Source organism: Equus caballus, chromosome 14 (assembly GCF_041296265.1).
Source record: "Equus caballus isolate H_3958 breed thoroughbred chromosome 14, TB-T2T, whole genome shotgun sequence".
NCBI lineage: Eukaryota > Metazoa > Chordata > Mammalia > Perissodactyla > Equidae > Equus > Equus caballus.
In genome coordinates, this window is record NC_091697.1 from 74,543,421 (window position 1) to 74,559,644 (window position 16,224).

At 42.1% G+C, this 16,224-nt stretch overlaps 1 protein-coding gene across 6 annotated transcripts in view; it reads left to right on the forward strand.

The window, feature by feature from the left end:
- MCC (MCC regulator of WNT signaling pathway) overlaps window positions 1-16,224 on the forward strand; it is a 407,698-nt gene that overhangs the window by 166,642 nt on the left and 224,832 nt on the right. The gene's annotated exons all lie outside the window — the stretch shown is intronic.

The following is a 16,224-nucleotide window of genomic DNA, read 5'->3' on the forward strand; positions in this document are numbered from 1 at the left end:
TTCCCTGACATTCCCATTCTGCTCTAGATTCCATTCTCTCCCCTGTGCTCTGATAGCACTGGCCATTTCTGCAATATAGCACTTACTACACTGTGCAGGCTTGGTATTTCTTTCCAGAGTGGCTGCTGTTCACCATTGATCACTAGCATTTATAGCACCTAGCCTTCAACATTCTCTTCTGAGTGAAAGACCTTAATTTAAACCTTGCAACAGTCCCATGACACAGGTTCTATCTTTGGGGGTGTTTGGTAGTGAGGGAATGGAAGCTCAGACAGATTAAGGGTCTTGCCCAAGGTTACACATCTAGTAGGTGGCAGGACCAAATTTAAACTGGGATCTGATTCCAGAAGTGCCTGCTGTTTGCACGATGCCTACAGCCTTCTCAGACCATGTAGTCATGGCCTCTAGAACTGGCATCTATAGGACTGGGATTGGTGGGTGGGTTGATAGGTTGCAGGGAAGGAGAGGCACTGGGAACGATGTCCAGGTTTCTGAGAGAATTATGCTGATGGGTGGGAATGGAGATTTCATGTGAAATCCAGTTTGTGGGGAATGATGAGTCTGGATTTGGGCATGCTGAATTTGAGAGGCCTGTTGGTCTTCCAAGTAGAAATGTGCAGTAGGCTGTAGGATAATAAGGCTCAGGAAGAGGTCAGGATTTGAGAATCTCTGATCCTCCTGGCTATTCACTCACCATGCAGATGAGTTGATGGCTGATGATGTCGTCTCTTCCAGCCTCTCCACAGTAGATGCCTATACCTCACGTACCACATAAATAGGGAGTAGTATGGAGCAACCAAATGGTGTCGTGTACTCAAACGCAGGTCAAGAGACCATAGTCTCTGCCTTCTAGAATTTTATGTGTATATAATATATACACAGGCTTATGGTTCAAAATCTGCCAAAATAACTGAACCAGGTTGTGCTTTTTAAGGTCTGGTTCTTTTATTTTTTAGGAAAAATCTGATTAGTTCATCATATCACATGAGCATTTCTGTCTTTGATTCCTCCTTAAAGAAAGGGCAGGGTAAGGAGTGAGGGGTATGTGGGTGTGATCATAAAAGTAATGCATGTACATACAAGATTCAGAAAATAAATGAGAAAAAAATTCTTCTCATTATACTAACATTTTGATATGTTCTTTTAGTTAACATTTCTTTAAAGGGATCATACTTCCATTTTACTGTATTATATCCTACTTTTTCTCATTTTTCTTGATATATTTTCTTCTCAAAAACTTGCTTTAATAACTCTAATAGTCCATCTTATATGCTATTAACTATTGAATCAATATTTAGGTTTTCAATCTGTTCATATAAATAATGCACTTACATAACTTTGTGTTTTCTTATGTCTTTAGGGCAAGTGGGAGGAGGGAGAGGGAGAGAGAAAATGTGTGTAAATGAAGAAACTGAGCAGTGTATTGTACAGAGTTGGTGTCTGATGTTAGACGAGAAAAAATAAGGGTACCTTGAAGCCCTGGGGTGGTCTTTGTAAAATAATCCAAAGTCTAAAAAGGTCAGCTTAAAAAAAAAAACAACAAACCAAACACACAGAGCATAATAAATTGGGACCATCTGTTGTTCTACCTGGGGCTGCTTCCTCCGTCTTCTGCCTGTTGCTTATTTAAGAATGCCTTTAAAATGGTAAAGGAGTGCTGCTCGAGTGTCAGATGGCACCGGGGAGGGAGTGCAGAGAGTCCAGGAAGGCCGGGCAGCAGGTTCTGGAGCAAGCATGGGCTGCTGCACAATTCCATACTGGTTAGCCTTTGGGGCAGCATACCTGTGACCACTGTGGCCTTGACATTCTGATCCATGGGGTATGGGATAGGGGCTGGGAGTTAGCCTGCCTTTCTTTTTTTTAAAGCGGCCAGGTGAAACCAATTTTAGAATGATGTTTTTAAAAAGGATATTTCACTTGAACATCTAATAATGTATTACTTGCTTCTTTTAAATCCTTTGATACTTACCTGTCTCTGCATGATCTGATGTTAATCTGTTGTCACAAAGTCTTCTGTGAAGCAATCTTAATTGTGGGAAACTTAATCCCTGGGGCCCATTGGAGTCCTTTTTAATCATAGGGACCAAAGAATGTTACCGTTATGAATTGCTAGGGTTTCTCTGGGTGGACAGGTTCCAGCAGAGCTTCCAGACTAAGACAGACTGGGAAGAAGGACCTGACCACCCACTTCCGAAAAAATTGGCCATGAAAACCCTGTGAGTAGCAGCGGAGCTTGTCTGATGTAGCCCCGGAAGGTGAGAGGATGGCATGAAAAGACCGGGCAGGGTTCCGCTCTGCTGTCCGCAGGGTCACTAGGAGTCAGAATCAACCTGACCACCCTGAAAACAAAGTGTTTCTTTGTTTTAATGGTGACTTTCTATAAATAACAACAGAACTGTTAATTGGAAATCCCTAAATTGAACTATGTTTCTAAGTACGAGTCTACGGTTTAAGGCTTTATTTAATTTTTGTTTAAAGTAGAGATGACCAAAAGGCTAATCTGGAGCAACATTTAGCCTGCTGGCCTGGCAGACTCTGATTTGTAATCCAATCTAGTATCAGAGTAACTATTTTAGCAGAATGGAGGAGGGCCTGCTTGTAGCTTCAGGGTGTTCTTGTTTTTTTTCTTTAAAGGAGCTCGTTAATCCAACAACCCCCCTGGATGACCTCCTGACTGGAGGCTTGGGTTGCTGGGATGGTCTTAGGTCTTTGCTGCTTTCGGGAAGAGAAGGGAAGGCCGCAGGCCCCGTGAGTGGATCCATCTGCAAGACGGCATTGCTTCCCCGTGGGTTCCCTTCCCTCCCTCCTCTGGGGTGCTGAAAGCCCGGCTGGGAATATAGGCAGGGTGCAGGGAGGTGTCACAGCCTGGTTTCCGACCCAGAAATGTCATTGAATGCATACATGTTTCCTTAAGCATAAGGTATAACATTCATTCAGAAATGAGTATTTATGGAAATAGAGTTGACTGTGGGAAACTGGATGATGAAAGCTTTCATACTTGGTGATTCCAATAGTCCGGTATTAGGCCCATCACAGGATTGTTGTGTGAACTTGACCAACTGAATGATTGGAAATAGCTTTCAGAGTGCTACTCTGGCCTCAGTTTCATGAGCCTTCAAAGTATCTTTCATCAAAATTAAATGATCCCAGTTTAGTACAGATGCTTCTCTATTGGTTTCTGCCTTTCCAAGGAGGAAATTGGTCTGCTAAGAATTACACCATTCTTAGCAAAGCAGAGGAAGGAACTGACCAGTTTCTAATGCCCAGAATCTGGTTTATACTCTGCTCTGATTGCTACTACACGTTGTGACAGGCGTCCAGGCTATCAGAGGAAGTAGGTGTTGTCTGATGGAGTGAAGTAAGTCTCCGTGGCACTCTTCAGTGACCTTCTGGAAGTGCCCTGCCCTGCCTTATGTGGCTGGTGGGTGTACACGGTTGAGTCACTTGTGTGTGCTGGAGAGGCTGGCATTTCTCTGTGCAGAGGTGGAACCCTCCCCCTGTGTGTCTGGGTACAGATAAACCCTGAGAGTAGCCCATAATTAGGAGTGGAATTTAGGAGAATGACATGATAGGCAGAACTGGGAGGATGAAGAAAGGAAAAAGGGAACAGAGCATATTTCACAGAGGAAGGGCTTCTTAAGTATCCACCCTTGATGTTACTCAGTGTTTCCTTTCATCATCGAGTTTATTATCATGGATGAGGAGATTCCTGATCTTATTGCCATGGTCATTTGCGTAGTGTTATTTGCGTTTCTTTACTTGACCCAGTTTAATCATGAAAATGCCCTTATTTGGTCCTGCTGACTCTGTTTGGCACCACTACGTGCTTACTCTCACCCGTCTTTTCTGAAAGTCCTGTTGCATTTAGTCTCTACAAGTACATTTTAAGTGCTTTAAAATGTGGCCTTGGGGCCAGCCGGTGGTGCAGCGGTTAAGTACGCACGTTCCGCTTTGGCGGCCCGGGGTTCGCTAGTTCAGATCCAGGGTACGGACGTGGCACCGCTTGGCAAGCCATGCTGTGGCAGGCGTCCCACATATAAAGTGGAGGGAGGATGGGCATGGATGTTAGCTCAGGGCCAGTCTTCAGCAAAAAGAGGAGGATTGGAGGCAGATGTGGGCTCAGGGCTAAGCTTCCTCAAAAAAAAAGAAGAAGAAGAAAGAAAAAATATGCGGCCTCATCTTGTTTCTCACGCTAAAGTTTTTCCTCCCCTACGAGCTTGTAAGTACCCTCAGTGGCTGGGAATGGCTGGTATTTTATGGACTCTTCTGCTGTTCCCCTGTAATAGCTAATACAGTATGGGAAAATCAAAGAAGACCCAACTGAGAAATACCCTGTGTGTTGAAGGTGTGACTCAGAACAGAGCACAGAATCCTCAACTCCCAGCTGTGTATAAACTTCTAAGATCTCGTTGCTCTTCCACAGTGGTTTCCCTGCAGGCAGCGTTTAGAAAACCCTGAGCAAGTCAGAATCCTCTGATCCCCTTCTGTAATGTGCTGTAGCTCATAACGAAACTCTGCCAGGAAGCGAAAAGGACACATCTTCATGGCATTCCTACTGTTTTCTAGGAACTATGTATTGACTTGGTAATTGGTAATGAGTCAGTTTCCTGCTTTGAAGGAAATGCTGCTTTTCTCTTTCCACTCCAGAAGTTTGTCCAGTGTCACTCTGACCCCCTCACATGCTCTTCTGATAAATACAGTAGATTAAGAGATTCCTTTATTTTCCTTCCGATTATCATGGGATTAATAGTTCTCTCTCCTTAGTTCATTAGTGTTTTCACATTGGTGACATACTAGTAGTAACTTCTTTAAACTATTCCTTGCCCCGTTTCTACAGTCCCTGTTGCTGGCAGCCCCCAAAATCAGCCACCCTGTCAACGTTATTACATTTTTGTGATTTTTGTGCTGCCTACTCACGTGATGGTCAGTGGCTGGGTTCACTTGAGACTGAAAATGTAAATAAAGGACAACAAAGTAAAAGGAATCTAGTCAGAGATGATGGGAGAGTAATGTCCCTTAATTCATTCACTGGAGTGTTTCCTTGCAATCCATGCGTTATCGTATTCATTTTAAAAGAATAATTACTGTATTTTGTTGAAAGAATAGGCTCATAAATTCCAAGAAGTTAATTATATTTTGTTACTGGTGTTGCTAGAATTCTAATAAGCTTATTCCTATTTCTAGGTTAGCTGTTGGAAAAGGGAACATATCCTAACGTGGACAAGTGTATCCTGATAATTAGAAATTACTGAGAAAGAAATAATGATATTTTGTCATTAAGAGAGTTTTCTTACACTTGGTTATGCTAAAATGAGCGTGGTAGAGCCTGATTTTTAAATTGAAGAAGGAAATTAAATTGCTTCTTTATCTTTTTATGTAGGTCTGCCAGGGAAAAGGGGAAGAATCGTGGGAGAGCATATCAACCTGATTGTACTTGCAAGCCCTTCTGAGGTTAAAAAGAAAGAAAGAAAGAAAAAAGAAAATCTGCAGTATTTTAGAGATGACAGCAGAATAAATATGGTCATACCACTAGGCTTACAGTATTAAATAGAGATGATAATGCTGACTCACATTTGAGTGCTGACTGTGTGCCTGGTGTGAATGGCAACTTGATACAGAGAGGTTATAGAGCTTGCTCAAGGTCACAGAGTAAGTGGCAGAACCTCGGATAAGTAATCCATACCTAGTTCCCTTTGGTGACACTGAAAAAAGATCAAGATAAAGATAAAATATAAACAAGCTAAAGCCAAACTCTGATTTTTAATGCAGAGAATTGAATTTAAAGTAACTATATTCAAGTTGATCAGTCATATTTGATTATGTAAATACTCTTACTCATTTGAGTTGCTGTTAAGGTAACCAGCTGTCTCAGTTTACCCAAGAATTTCAATGTAAAAACCACAATAGTCCCAGGACCATCTTGTGGCCGAATGGTTAAGTTCAAGCGCTCCGCTTCGGAGGCCCAGGGTTTTGCTGGTTCGGATCCTGGGCGCGGACATGGCACCACTCATCAAGCCATGCTGAGGCGGCGTCCCACATAGCACAATTAGAAGGACCTGCAACTAGAATATACAACTATGTACTGGGGGCCTTTGGGGAGAAGAAAAGAAAAAAACACAGTAGCCCTGAGCAAACTGGGACAGTTGGTCACCTTATTTCTGGTGTTGATACCAAGTTTTGTTTCTAATTTCACAGTGGGAAATTCTTTACTAAAGCAAGGCTCGCTGATCATAAGAACCCTTTTTCTTTTTTCTTTATAAGCTAGATCTCTTGTCTGTGGTTTTGACTGTCTTCTGTCTAAAATTTGAGCCTGAAGAACATCATGTGTACACGATGCTTAGCACTTACTTAATAATTTGTGAATCCAATGTTCTGGGTAGTTGGTAGAAGAGATAACAATTATGCCTTTCTTAGTGGTGGAGAAACTGAGTCAAGGAAAAGCAAAACATTTCTTCTGGCCGTAGGAATCCACTACAGCTGAGTCAGCGGCATCATATCCTGTGAGTCTGTGCTTGGAGATGTAAACAAGGGCCTCTTAGATAAAAATATTTCCTTCCATTATCTCAAAGTAAACATACTCCATCATTTAAGGGTCCAATTTTAGGTAGTACTGCTGTAATCAATGACTTGGTTAAATTGCTTAGTTAAGCTAAACTAATTGATAGAAAATTTAATGAAGCAAATATTTTTATCCTTATTTTAGCAAACTTAATTTTCCTCAAGGAGAGATTAAATTAAACCCCGATCTGCCCATTTATTATAGGTAGGGGAATTTAAGAGGTAAGGTGAAATAGCTGTCTCTCTGTCAAAGGTTTCTCTTAACAGCTGTGTTAGTAGTATTTGGGCCTTTCAATTTACAGAGAAAAGATATACTGGGCTACCTGGAAGACAACGTGTGTGGAAGTTAGGGATGTAGCTCAAGTCACATGGAATTTGGTTTTGGAATTTCCATTTCTCAACTTTCTAAGCAGAGGCCTTGTTACCATGTTCTCTGCTTCATCTGGTAAACTGAAAAGATAAATGGGCCTTGCATCAGAAAACATGAAGCACTTCTCTATCCCATTACGTGGATAAAAAGAGTCAGAGAGAGGTTTAGGTGGTACAAAAAGAAAGACATTGATATCTAGGGAGCCTGGAATTTTTATTCCATATGAGGTCAGCCATTAGTGACTAGACTTGAATGCTTTATTTTCTTTATCTTTCATTTTGTATGATTCTTGTTTTTTTATAATAACAATGAATTTGATGTGTCCCCATGGTAAATTTTGGAATTCTGTCAATGAAAGGCTGAGTCCAGCTCCTCAAATCAGTACACTTGCATGGGCTTTCTCCCCACATTCTGTCGCAATTAGCTTAAGTGAATGCCTCCCGTGGTCAGACGTCCGGACACCGATGACCTAAGGCGAACAGCCCTGTTATCCATTACTGACTCTTAGAGTGATTGCATTTGTGACTACTTAGGCTTATTTAAGAAAGGATAAATTGAAATTGCTAAGGAAGGAAGCTGTTTTGTCTTGAATGAGTCGTAAGCAAATTTTTCTAGTCCAAGAGTGATGAAAGCAATCTCGATCTTGCTCCAGTACCCTTTCCTTATTTAGCATCCTAAAATTTGATGTGAATGGAAGCAAATTTTGTTAAACAGCTGTGCTCTTCCCCTGAAACAATTTATGTTCCCTTCCGGCTACGGTTAAGCTTCTTATATCTTATGTTTCAAAATTTCAAAAATGTAATTGTGCTTCCAGTAAAATCTGTGGGCGTGCTTTGGTGCTGAGCTCTGTGTCCTCCATTCCCTTATCTCTGAACTAAATCTTGCAGTAGTGAATGAAAAATAAAAGCAGTCTGTCAGTGGGGTATTCTTGCTACCCTTCTCGTAATCATCTTTATTGCCATCGTTTCTCCTGATTGCTGCTCTGACATTTCCATGAAAATTACCAAGGGCCGCTGAACTAGATAAATTAGGCCCTTTCTGACCAAATAAAAAACCATTGACATTTTGGCAGTGCTAAACTCATTAACAGTATTAGCCAGGAGTCCTGCTTTTAGTAAAGCTCCATCCTGGGCATGTGACTGTAGGTTGGAGAAGATAAAGACCTTGCAGCTCCTAATTAGCAAGTGTAATAAATGGCAAACAGTTTGTGGGAGTCCCTGAATAACATTAATCCGATTTAGGAAGCTGTCACGATTTAATAATTTGTTTCAGTGTCAATGTGAAAAAACACATTCTACGGATAGGAAGGAAGTGCTTTTTTGATGTATCATCGTTGCAGTAGTTAAATTCAAGAGGTAGGAGTTGAACCACATAAACATTCTTTATCCTTCAGGATTTCTTTGAAAAAGCTTATAGCAAAGAGTTCATTGGCCTCTGGTTCCCCTCAGTAGAGCCTGTTGGAGTCAAAGGGCCTGGTCCCCACCTGGAGAGACGTTGCAGAGCCCTGATGCCAGGAAAGGAGCTAGCCTGCTGGGGTTCCGTGGGTTTTTGTAAGCAGAATTATTATGCCTTGTCTGCCTCCAGCTTGCAAAGCAGGTCTGACTTTTGTTTCTGCATCCTTGTCTTCTCTGTCAAATGCTCACCCACCCCATAGTCCTGCTATTTCTACAACTACCTTCACTGTTTCTGATTTTTGCTGCCACTTTTCTGTTGTCCCTTTGGTACCCTTTGCTTCTTCCCTGCATTCTCACCTTTGAGAAAAAAGCTGGCCTTTACAGAAAACACACAGAAAACAGTCACTGTTAATATTCCTGTCCTTGTCTTCTGTACTAATCAGTCAGGATACTATTAGGTATAATGGTTGGCTTCTCCAAGCTGGTCTGTCTTAGCTGGTGTTCTTTTCCCCTTAGACTCAGTATCTGCAACTATTCTAGAAGCCACACTAGTTCACAGATAACCAGAGATTAATGGATTATTCTTAAAAAAATCTACTTCCCAAACTAAAGAGTTTTTCTTTTGCTGATAGCTTTTGGGGTTGTTATATTAGACAGTTAAATGGGTGAACTATTATTTCTAGGAGCTCATGGTCTTTGATGGTCGATAAATTTAGCGACACTTTGCATATAACAGTATTGTAGGCCTACCTACTGGATGAAGGGAAGACACAGCAGATGTAACACCATCCAGCTGCCTGAGCTGCCTTTTGACCCTCACTGGGAGACAGAACGCAAAAGTGTCTTCTCTTGTTATCTAAGGATCAGGTTAGTCATGCAAACTTTTAATGCTGGGTGTTGAGAAAAACAATGTTATGGTTTGGAATGGTCAAAGGAAATTGTTGAAGTGGTGCATCCTGAAGGACTTTGCATAAGCAGGAAGAAGGGGTTTCTGGTGGTGCTGGTGCTGTGTATGTGGGTGTGAGAGAGAGATCCAGGGAGAGTTGAACACATAAGCATGGTTAGATGAGACCTCTAGGCCAAGTGGGAAAGGGTAGAGTTCAGCTTGACTCCTGAGGACCCCTGTGTATTCTGTGCTGAGTTAGGTACTAATATCATTGGCTACTCTATGAAAAGCCATTGCAGAGTTTTAGTAGGAAAATGGTGCTTTGAGGAAGATGAATTTTAAACATACTTGTGTAGGAGTGTTTGGGTAGGAAGATGTGGTAATGAGGGAGAAAAAGTTAAGGAGTTATTCAATAACCCAGGTTTGTAGAGATTAGGCCTGGGTTAAGATGGAAGAAGTGTTGGATGCAAGAGTGACAGAACTGGGTGAGTGAGAGATTGTGAAGGGAAAGAGTCGAGAGGAGTTGAAGATATAGCTGGACTCTCTTTTTCCTTCGTTATCCATTCTACTTTATTTCATTCTACTTTAAGATGAGTTCTGTTCGGCAGACATATCTTATTTATTAGATGTGACATGTACATACAAAATTATTTTTAATAGCTTTATTGAGAGATTCATATATGATAAAATTTATCTGTTTAAAGTATACAATTTGATGGTTTTTGTATATTCACAGGAGTGTGTAACCATCACCACAATCTAATTTCAGAACATTTTCATCATCCCTGCAAGAAACCCCGTTAGCAGTCCCTCCCTGCCCCTGACCCTTCTCAGCAACTATAATCCACTTCTGTTACGATGGCTTTGCCTGTTCTGGAAATCATACAACATGTAGCCTTTTGTGATTCGCTTCTTTTGCTTAGCATCATGTTTTCAAGTTTCATCCATGTTGTAGCATGTCTCAGCATGTAGCTGGGTTTTGATTTGGCTGTTATGTGGGTGGGAAATGGTGCCCCTGACAGAAAGAAGCTCGGAAGTTGAGTGGCGTGCCTCACCTGTTGGATGGGAACGGTAACGCCACCCTCTTTACTTCCCAAAGTTATTCTGAAGATCAGATAATGTGTATGAACATTTATTTATCTTATATAAACTTAGAGGTTTCTATGGCATATTTTGCTGAAGAGAAGACGAGCTTTAGGGATAAAGGGATAAAATTTAGACATCATTACATTTGGGTTGACGGTAGCACATGTGTGAGTTGCCAACCTGAAGAGCCTCATGGGAGGTCACACTTGTTGGGTCAGTGGTTGAGTCTGAGAGCTGATGAGATTCTCCAGGGCAGAGGGTGGAGGGAGAGCAGAGGGCTGAGCTCTGGAGAAGGCCTGTTGTGGGAGGGTAGGAAGAAAAGAGCTACAGAGAGAGAGGCTTGGGATACATGGGAGCGCGAAACCTGTTCTGCTGAAGTGGTGTAATAATGCAATCATTGCTAAGTTCTCTCACTTAGCTAACTGTTGGCCAGGTCATGTCTGTGCATGCTTCTCTGACCCAATTTATTATTGGCCCAAGCTCACTTGCTCGCTGGTCAGTAACTTACACCCTTATTTAAAAAAATAATAAAAGTGAAACAAAACAACAAAGTTCACTGGGCTTTGAATGTGACCCGGATGCCCAGCTAAGATTTCACTACCTGATGTGTTGGCTTGAGCTTGACACCTGATCTGTTAGGTTTTTTTGTGTGTACGTGATAGTTAGCTCCCTTGCTGGGATGTTGAAGATCACCTAGATGCAACTAGATGTGCAAAAAGACTTCGTAAGTGCGAAGATGCTTTTAACTGTAGGGGAGTGGTGCCGGCCCATCTGCTGCCTGTCCTGCTCCCAAATGAGTGCAAATAAAGCCAGATATAAGATAGTGGGGATTTCCCAAGGACTTGCCCTGGCTGATTCATAAGAAGCCCTGCTGTGTTGTGTAACACATTTGTAAATGGTGTCATTGATTGTTGCTGGGCAAACAAGAGTCCCACTTTGGGAGAGAACATTTAGTCTGACTTTTTTTCCTGCATAGATTTTTTTCAGGGGAGGTGGGGATTTTTTTGTGGTGGTGATAGGAGTGTGTGTGTGTGTGTGTATGTTGAGAAGGTTGAGTGGGAGAGGGCAAACAAGCAAAAAGAAATATAGATGGAAGGTGGAGGTGGTTGTGACTTAAGCTGGAACCCAAAAGTCTAGATATATTCCAGGTTTCCAGGAGAAGGAGTGAAGCAAAGGCGAGACAAAAAAAATGCGTTTTTCCTGGAGTTTGGCGGGGGACCTTGGGGTTTTGTTTTTGTTTTTGATGAGGAAGATTGGCCCTGAGCTAACATCTGTGCCGATCTTCCTCTAGTTTGTATGTGGGATACCTCCACAGCACAGCTTGATGAGTGGCATGCAGGTCTGTGCCCCAGATCTGAACCCGAGAGCCCCAGGCCACCAAAGCAGAGCGCATGAACTTAACCACTATGCCACCGGGCCCCCCCCCAACCTTGGATTTTAGTAAAAGTTGAAATCAAATGCCTGAGATTGCCCTGTACTGAGAGAACCTTATTAGACTTGTCTTTGGAAGCACATTTACTGTCTTTCTTCCTAAATTCGTATAGCTTGTTCTCCCTGCTGATAGGAAAGTGGATCCTTAAAGATTGTTTATCCAGGTCTCCCCCTCCTCATTTTCTAGGAGCCACCCTGCACTCCATTCATACTACTGCACTGGGCCCTGTAAAGTTGGCCTTTCTCCTGGGCATTTGGAAACGGAGTATGTTCCATTCCTCGTCTGATTGTCTCTGAAACCGGGGCGATGTAACTCTGGTGGCGTAGGAACTGGGAAGGGTTGATCTGCAGATGAAGGAGATGTGCAGACAAGGGCAAAATCAAGAGATGTGCTCACGTTCCTGCATGGAGCCTGCCAGCTCCTGGAAACCCCTGTGTACTTATAACCAATGAAAAGGGAGCTGGTTCCCTTTTTTGCTTAAACTGTCTCAAGTGGTTTTGGGAACTTGCAACCTAAGGAGCCCTCACTAACTAGTACAGAAGTTAAAAGCAGCCTGAGATTTTTACAGCTGCTACGAAGCCCTATGACAAGGTAAAGTAGAGGATGGAAGTAGGGGACTGAGTTATAGAAAACGTGAGAGCTGCTCTGTCCTTCCCTGAGTACAGACATGGAAGTTGGGCACTCCCGGTGACGACATAGCCTTGCTCTGAACTCAAAGAAGGAGCATTTGTTAAAGGTACCAGGTTGGAATAGAATAACCAACATGCTGCTTTTCAGTACAATTATCTGCCTCCAGGATTAATTTTCTAAGAGTCTCAAAATGCTCAGAGGCCTGTAGGACTTGGGCCCAGAGCAGGGGAAGGCACACATTTTCTGTAAAGGGCCAGATAGTAAATATTTTAATTTTTGTGGGTCATGTGGTCTCTGTTGCAACTACTCTGTCATCCTAGAGTAAGCGCGGTTAAAGACAACATGTAAACAAGCGGGCATAGCTGTGTTCCAGCACAACTTTGTTTACTCACACTGAAATTTGAATTTCATGTAATTTTTGCTTATCATGACATATTCTTCTTCTTCTTTTTTTTTTTTCCAACCATTTAAAAACATAGGGGCTGGCCCAGTGGCATAGCAGTTAAGTTTGTGCACTCCATGTTGGCGGCACAGGGTTCGACAGTTTGGATCCTGGGTACAGACCTATGCACCACTCATCAAGCCATGCTGTGGCGGCATCCCACATACAAAATAGAGGAAGACTGGCACAGATGTTAGCTCAGTGACAATTTTCCTCAAGCAAAAAGAGGAAGATTGGCCACAGATATTAGCTCAGGGCCAATCTTCCTCACACACACACAAAATGTAAAAATCCTTCTTAGCTTGTAGTCCATACAAAAGTGCACAATTTGGTAGATTTGGCACACAGGCCATAGTTTGCAGATCCCTAGAGTGTGGCATGGAAGCAAAGGACCCCTGTGATTTTGTAATAAATAGCTCAGGTGGATGAGAACAGCTTTGATCAAGTGTGAGTCCCTGAATAGTTTAACCTTTTCTTTAACCCCCGAGACCTCTGTAAGATAGCTGGCTGGTGTTGTAACTAACCCTTGAGATAGAGGAGAGATTTTGTGTTCGGTGAACTAGGTTTAGAACTCGGAGCTAATAATTACCAGAGCAGCCTTTTAGGTGCTTGACCCGTGACTGAGGCCCTCTGCTCGTTGTACCAACAGAGCAGTTTCCAGTGTAAATGGAGAAATCAAGGCTCCTGGAACATTGGGTAACGCTTTATGCAAAGCTCAGATTAGAATTACAGAGTTTTAATTTTTCTAATCTGTAGTTTAGCCACTCAAATCCACACTTCCCCTGCTCAATAGCTGAAAGATCTGAGTATATTGTTTTTAAAAAAATTTTATTGAGGTGTGATTGATAGACAATGAAGTGCATATATTTAAGGTGTGTAACTTGAGAACTATTTTTTTTTAAGGTTTTATTTTTTCTTTTTTCCCCCAAAGCCCCCCCAGTACATAGTTGTATGTTTTTTTAGTTGTGGGTCCTTTCAGTTGTGGCCTGTGGGATGCTGCCTCAGCATGGCGTGATGAGCGGTGCCATGTTGGTGCCCAGGATCCAAACTGGCGAAACCCTGGGCTGCCGAAGTGGAGTGTGCCAGCTTAACCCCTCGGCCAGGGGGCTGGCCCCCGGAGAAGTTTTGATATATGTATACACCCATGGTATCATTACGACAATCAAGACGCTGAACATATCCATCACCCCTGAAAGTTTCCTCTCACCTCTCCTGTCTCCCCGTTTCCCTTCTTTGTCCTAGACAGTCACAGATCTGCTTTCTGTCACTGTAGATTAGTTTTCACTTTATTGAATTTTATTTAAATGGAATCTTACAGTATGTACTATTGTTTTGGTCTGGCTTCTTCAGCATAATGATTTTAAGATTCATCCATGTTGCGTATATCAATAATTCCTTCCTTCTTATTACTGAGTAGTATTCCATTATATGAATGTACCACAGTTTTTTTTATCTATTCATCGACTGATGGAGGTTTGAATTGTTTCCACACTTTGGACATTACAAATCAATTTGCTGTTAATGTTTGTGTATAGGTCTTTTTATGGACAGGTGCTGTCATTTCTCTTGGGTAAATACCGAGAAGTGGAATAGTTGGTCACATGGAAGGTATACGCTTAACTTTTTAAGAAACTCCTCAGCTGTTTTCCAAAAAAGTTGTACCATTTCACGTTCCCACCAGCACTGTAGGAAAGTTCTGGTTCCTCCACATCCTCACCAACTAGGTGTGCTGGTTTTAGGAAGCAGTTTTAGTGGTCATTTGCCTTATAAACTCTCTTAAATATGGAAAATCACATTCTTGAGGGTCACTTAATTTTTGTTTCCAAAGAATACTAATATCTAGCACCCCTTTTCCTTCCCAGAATATCCTTGTAAAATGAAGAATTTAAGGACCAATAAGATGCATGACTTGGGCAAAGTCAGGTGGTTTGGCTTTCAGTCTGACCAGGGTTGTTTTTTTCTTTTTTTCTGCTTCCTTTTAAATATAAGCTGACTGGTTTTCTTTCCTTTTTTTCCTTTTTTCCTTCCTTCGGTTATTTTGCTTTTGCCATGTTGAAGTGCGAGGTTTGTGTCTTGATCCGTGTGGAATTGGTATGTGAGAGTCAAGCTGTTTTCTGCCAAACCGTGAATGTCTCAGGAAAATTAAGATGCTCCTGGAGATAACCTCTTAGGTAATAGCTGTATTATAGCTTTTACTTTTCAGAGTGGCTTCCCTGCGATAAAATTATTGCAGTCTTTTTTGCCCTGTTCTCAGAGTTCTGTTACTCTGAGAAATGAAATGTTGCTTGAAAATGTGTGCATCTCAGTAGGAGAGTTTTAAACAATCTCAAAGAGCCATGTTTTAACAGTGCCAATTTTGCAGCTTACTAGGCAGAGTTTTGTTGCCTTGAACCCGTAGCTCTCCAGCTGTCCAAGTGAATCAGGGCCGCTATTGGTTAATCAATGGAAACCCAGCTATGATTCTTTGGTCTGGTGGCCAATGTCTGGTCCTGAATTAATGCACTGAGAAGGTGTCTCCTCTTGTACATTCCATTTCCCTGTCTTTTGCCTTCAGCTTCCGTTCCCTTTCAGGGTCTTCTCTGTCACAGTCACTTAGATTTAGCTGCATTCTCCCCTAACTAGTCAAGTTGGAAAGCTGTCTGCCCTCTCTGACTCTAGCAGATGCTGCTAAACTGTTCATTGTCTTCGAAGAGACATCAACACTGTCATTGTGAGGGCCACTCTCTTTGTTTGTCCTTTTCTGACTGGAGAACACGTTCTCTCTACCAGGTGAAGAACTAGAGATTCATGGTTTTTTCACCAGCTCCTCTCTGCCAGGGTGGTGGGGATAGTGATGGTTGCTGTACAGACTCATTGATGGTGCCATGAGGCAAATTGAAGACCAAAATAGGCTTTCTTGAAGAACATAGATAGAGAATAGAAAAATACACAAGGAGGAAAAAGCATTTCTCAAATTGAATTTTGGAAAATGTGTCAGAATTATAAGCTTGTTACTCATATAAACTTAGTGGCTGTGTTAGCCTTTGTTGCTTTCTGTATGTACGTTGAACCCTGTGCAAGGTCGTGTTGGCTGAAGTGGTTTAGACCAGTGGTTCTCAAGGTGTGGCTCCTGAACCAGCAGTATTGACATTATGGGAGAACTTGTTAGAAACGCAAATTGTTGGGCCCCATTCCTGGCCTACTGAATCAGAAAATCAGGGGCAGGCCCAGGAATTTTTTTTAACAGGCCCCCAGGGTGATTCTGGTACACACCAGCGTCTGAGAACCACTTGTTCAGTGCCAAACCTGTGTTTGGATCCTACTATTTCTTAAAAGTTAAGTGGGAACTAGTTCCTTTTTCTTCAGTTTCTTATTTTTTTTTTTTTTTTTTGAGGAAGATTTACCCTGAGCTAACTACTGCCAATCCTCCTCTTTTTGCTGAGGAAG